We start from the raw sequence: 6,282 nt of genomic DNA, 5'->3' as shown, positions 1-6,282 counted from the left end.
TATGGTCACTATGAGTTCTTAGTAATGCCGTTTGGGCTCACAAATGCCCCTGCGGTATTTATGGATCTGATGAATCGGATCTTCAGACCATATTTGGATCGGTTCGTAGTTGTGTTCATTGATGACATCTTGGTCTATTCAAGAGATGAGACCGAACATGCTGAGCATCTGAGGCTAGTGTTGCAAATTTTGCGGGATAAGCAGTTATATGCTAAGTTCAGTAAGTGTGAGTTCTGGTTAAGAGAGGTTAGCTTCTTGGGTCATGTGGTATCCGCATCGGGTATTCGAGCTGACCCGAGCAAAATTTCAACCATACTTAACTGGAAGCCTCCAAGAAATATTACCGAAGTTCGGAGCTTCCTGGGACTCGCCGGTTATTACCGACGATTTGTCAAAGGTTTCTCGATGATAGCCACACCAATGACGAAGCTACTTCAAAAGGATGTTAAGTTCGAATGGACGGAGAAATGTCAGAAAAGTTTTGATCAACTAAAAACTTATTTGACTGAAGCTCCAATTTTAGTGCAACCCGAATCAGGCAAAGAGTTTGTCATTTATAGTGACGCATCCCTACTTGGGTTGGGTTGCGTATTGATGCAAGAAGGTCGAGTTGTGGCCTATGCGTCGAGACAATTAAAGCCACATGAGAAAAATTATCCGACCCATGATCTTGAACTAGCTGCCATCGTATTTGCTTTAAAAATATGGCGACATTACTTATTTGGTGAAAAGTGCCATGTATTTTCGGATCACAAAAGTCTCAAATATTTGATGACTCAAAGAGACTTAAATCTGCGACAAAGACGTTGGCTTGAGTTGTTGAAAGATTACGAGCTTGTCATTGATTACCACCCGGGAAAGGCTAATGTGGTTGCGGACGTCTTAAGCCGGAAGTCATTGGTTGCTTTACGTGCAATGAATGTGCATTTGTCTGTTCTACCTGACAATGTGTTAGTTGTTGAATTAAAAGCCAAACCATTATTGATTCATCAAATTCGTGAAGCCCAGAAAGTTGATGATGATTGTTTGAGGTTCAGAAGTCGTTTGTGTGTTCCAAGGAGTTCGGAACTCATTTCGATGATTCTGAACGAAGCCCATTGTAGCAGAATGTCAAGTCACCCGGGGAGTACGAAAATGTACAACGATTTGAAACGTTGGTTTTGGTGGCATGGTATGAAACGAGACATCTCCGACCTTGTTTCGAGATGTTTAATATGTCAACAAGTGAAAGCGGAACATCAAGTGCCTTCAGGATTACTTCAGCCGATCATGATACCCGAGTGGGAATAGGATCGAGTCACAATGGACTTTGTGTCCGGACTGCCATTGTCAACAAGTAAGAAGGATGCGATTTGGGTTGTTGTCGATAGACTGACTAAGTCGGCTCACTTTATCCCCGTGTGTATGGATTTTTCATTGGATAGACTAGTTGAATTGTACGTTTCTCAGATTGTGAGATTACACGGGGTACCTATTTCTATCGTGTCGGATAGAGATCCGAGATTCACCTCGCGATTTTGGAGGAAATTGCAAGAAGCTTTGGGTACCAAGCTGCATTTTAGCACTGCTTTTCATCCCCAAACCGATGGTCAATCTGAGCGGATAATTCAGATACTTGAGGATATGTTGAGATGTTGCATCCTCGAGTTCAGTGGTTCATGGGAACGGTATTTACCTTTGATTGAATTCGCTTACAATAATAGTTTTTAATCAAGTATTAAGATGGCACCTTACGAGGCTTTGTACGGTCGTAAATGCCGTACACCATTGTTTTGGACCGAGCTCGGTGAAAGTAAAATTTTCGGAGTTGATTTGATTAAGGATGCCGAACAGAAAGTAAAGGTAATCCGTGAAAGTCTGAAAGCAGCCACAGATCGTCAAAAATCGTATGCGGATTTGAAACGAAAGGACATTGAATATCAGGTGGGAGATAAAGTGTTCCTTAAAGTTTTGCCTTGGAAAAAGGTACTCAGGTTTGGCCGTAAGGGCAAGTTGAGCCCGAGATTCATTGGGCCGTACGAAATCTCCGAACGAGTTGGTCCGGTTGCGTATAGATTGATTTTGCCCCCTGAGCTTGAAAAGATTCACGACGTCTTTCATGTTTCGATGCTTCGACGCTATCGATCTGATCCATCGCACATAATTAGCCCATCAGAAGTTGAAATTCAAGCCGATATGAGTTATGAAGAAGAGCCGATGCGTATCCTAGCTCGTGAAGTGAAGGTGTTATGGCTCAAACACGGGATCGAGGAAGCTACTTGGGAAACCGAGAGCTCGATGAAAGAACGATACCCAAACCTATTTACCGGTAAGATTTTCGGGGACGAAAATTTCTTAAGTGGGGGAGAGTTGTGACAGCCCAAAATTGACCCTAGTCGGGAAGTGGTTTCGGGACCACAAAACCGAGTCATAAAAATAATTGATTTCCATATTCTATGCTTATTATGTGTGTACATGAGTATGTGGAAGTTTCATTCTCCAATTTTGCCAATTGCATGAGAAATTATTAAATAGGGATTGATATGAGACATGGTGAAAATATGATAGGCTAATTTAAAATGGTCTATTAATGCATGTTGTGAAAATGATGGGTTTGCATGTCAAATTACCCAAAATTTGAGCTAGTGGTTGGTCATGCTATGGGTGGAAACATGTTGGGAACATGTTGGCCTAGTGAGGTATGTAGGAAAAAAATAAAATAAGGGGCATGGGCATAAAATAATGAAAAGGAGTATGATGAATACAAAAAAAAATGTGTGTAGTTGTTTCCCCCCCATTGCCGTGAGCTAAAGAAAAGAAAGGAGAAAATTTTTGTTCATCCTTTCTCATCTTCATTTAGCCGAAACTAGAAAGAAAAAAACAAAGAAAAAAAATGCTCATCCTTTGGTTCATCCTTGGCCAAAAATTTTAAGGAGGAAGGAAGAAGAAAGGTTGAAGAGGTTCGGCCATGCATGTAGCTAGGCTAAGGTATGTTTGATGATGTTCCATGAGATGCATGCATGTTTTAGTTGTTAGCTTGAGTTCTACCTAGCCCATGGTCTAAATCTTGCTATGTGATGGAAATGACACTCGGCCATGGATGCATCATTCTTGGTTGATGTTTGATGTTGTGGTGATGAGGCATGAGGATGAGTTAAGATTCGGCCTAGGTGGAGTTTGTGTTAATGCCATTGCATGCTAAATATGAAGCTTGTTAATGATGCATGTGATGGTGGCTTGATGATTCTTGAACCTCCTTTTTAGCATTTTTGAGTGAGCACATATGTGCATTGGTTGCTAAATGGAGAAGAATCGGCTAGCAAGTTGTGTGCTAAGGCCGAATATAACTTTTGCATGTTAATGAGCAATGCATGTGTTAAATTGATGGAAAGGGAGAGGATACTTTACTAGTGTGTATATGTGTGTATTAGCCAAGTTTTGAACTTGAAACAAAAGGGTGTTTAGTCAATACAAGTGACCATACTTGTAGAATGTATTAAGTGTTGAAATCGGCCCCAAAATAGACATGCATATTCGGCCAAGGGGGAAAAATTAGCTAAAATGTTGAGTTTGATTTATGATTCCATACATATGTGACTTTAATGTCTAATGTATAAATATGGGCTAAGTGCCTTGTGTTCCTCTTTTCGATGCTCAAATGATTAAATCAATTTATTTGTTTAATTAAGCTCAAGAGCAAAGAGGAACTAAATCCGATAAAGGGAAGGAAAAAGTGGTCGAATAGCTATCGGAATCGTTCGACAACACCCGAGGTAAGTTCTTGAGTAAAAGAGCTTAAATTATGATGTGATTAGATCATGTTTTAAGCAAATTAAAATCATGCTCTTTGTGTGGCTATTGAGCCGAATTTGCAAGAATGATAAATGTCTTGTGTTTGAGTTTTGCTAACGAAAATGAAATACGAATGGGCCATGATTTATTGTTAAATGTGCATGGTTATTTGAATGATGTCCGGGCTAAGTCCCGAAGGCTTGTGCTAAGTGACAATATCCGGACTAAGATCCGAAGGCATTTGTGCGAGATACTAATTCCGGGCTAAGCCCGAAGGCATTTGTGCAAGATACTAATTCCGGGCTAAGCCCGAAGGCATTTGTGCGAGATACTAATTCCGGGCTAAGCCCGAAGGCATTTGTACGAGTTACTAAATCCGGGTTAAGTCCCGAAGGCATTTGTGCGAATTACTATAACCGGGCTATGTCCCGAAGGCATTTGAACGAGGAGCTATATCCGGTTAAATTCCGAAGGTACGTGATTTGGGAATGAATGAACTTGCTGTAAAATTCAAGTTAATACTCTAGAAACATCCCAACATTGAGGTATGTTTCGTATGTGCTTGAATTTAGTTGAGCCCTTACAAATAAGTATTCGCTCAGTTGATAAACGAGCTACCGGCCTTTGGCTGAGTTGATCTTTTGTGTATGTACATAAGGGTTGATAATGTGAAGCAAGTACGATATCGTAAATTTGTGCATATGAAATTATCCGTTTAGCTATATAAATGCTATACTTTTGTTGTGCTGGAATTCCTTGCTCAAAACTTACTAAGCATAAATTGCTTACTCCGTTTCATTGCTCCTCTGTTTTATAGATTTGGTTCTCCAACTATCGGACTCGGGATCTTGAGGTCAAAGTCGCCCACACTATCAAAGCCCCCTTTTGGTACAATTTTGGTTGAACTTCGAAATGGCATGTATAGGACTACCCGTTTGTTGTGGGTCGTGGACCCTTTGGACTTGTATAAATTTTGGATAGCCATGCGAAAATGGCTTATATGTGTTTGAGTATAATGTTATAATCATTTGGTGTGGATATGCTTGACAAGGATTGGCCACGGGGATGGTTAATCACTTTCATAAATTGTGCTATTTATGCAAAAAGGGCTAGTTGAATCATGGAAACCATGAAATAGGTAAAGTCTACCTTAAAGGCAGATGCTGACAGCAGCAGTGATGTAGATTTGGAAAATCACTAAAAATAGTAGGAATGGAATTAAATAGTGAATAAATTATGTAAACAAACCTTGATGAATCTACTTTCATAGGAAAGTAACGAAACAATCATACGGACAGTATGTTAAGAGATATTCAGGTTCTCGTGAGACAGGGCCAGAACGGTTTCTGGATTCCCTGTTCCGACTTTGGAAATTCATTATAAATTAACCAGAGATAATTAGGAGTCATACCATATATGTATAGATTCCTCTCTGAGTCTAGTTTCTATAAAAACAAACGGCATCAGTATTGAAGCTCTGTGCAGGGAGATATCCAGGTCGTAATGCGCAAAGGTCTGTGTAGTCGATCCCTGTAACATGGGAGACTTTGACTAATAAACTGTACTAATTGGCCCGACCAAAAATTCTAGAAACAAATATGTAGATGGGAATATGAGTCTAGTTTCAGGGAAAAATCACGAAACTGATTTTCGAGTTGTGAAACTCAAGATATGATTTTTAAAGCGACTAGTAAGCAGATTGGCAGTGTCTGGGAAATTTTTTTATAAGGGGTTTAAAGTCTGTTAACACCTCGTGTTCGACTCCGGTGTCGGTCTCGGGTTCGGGGTGTTACACAAAAACATACCAAAACACATTCCAAACATTTAATTTAACCATTTCTCAAACAACCAATTCAACATTTCAACAATTTGGCATCAAAACATATCAATTCAATTTATACAAATTTAACCTATTCAATCATACATTTAACCATTCAATACCATCATTTTTCCATACCATTTCATACTCAAGTTTTTCATTCAAGTTCCATACACATAGTTTATAATATTACCAAAATATACACACATATATATGAATATTAGCCTTTCCAAATCGAACATTATCTAAGATTCAAACCAAATCTATCATTCCCAAGTTAACATATATAAACACCTATGTACATGCCACATAACCAGACTTTAAAACATTAGAAAGACTACTGAATCAATGACAGGTTAGTGTGAGCATCACATAGATCCAATCAACACGTTCTTCAAGTTAGTAATGTACAAGAAAAGGAAAAACAATGGGGTAAACATTTTGAATGCTTAGTAAGTTCATTGGCATTAAACAAATTACCTCAAATTACAATTTAATACAACAATCTATCCAACTTAACAAATTTGCCTAAACATGGCAACCATATATCAACAAGGTGAGTTCTATGTATAAACATATCATATAATAATTCAAACATTTAACATTTTAATCCACTTATAATACACATTTCAATACTATTCTATAATCAGTCCATCATTTAGCCATTTGAAAATCAAGGTCATATCAATTCA

Source organism: Gossypium hirsutum, chromosome D07 (genome assembly GCF_007990345.1).
Source record: "Gossypium hirsutum isolate 1008001.06 chromosome D07, Gossypium_hirsutum_v2.1, whole genome shotgun sequence".
Classification (NCBI taxonomy): Eukaryota; Viridiplantae; Streptophyta; class Magnoliopsida; order Malvales; family Malvaceae; genus Gossypium; species Gossypium hirsutum.
Note: the sequence above shows the minus strand (reverse complement) of the source record.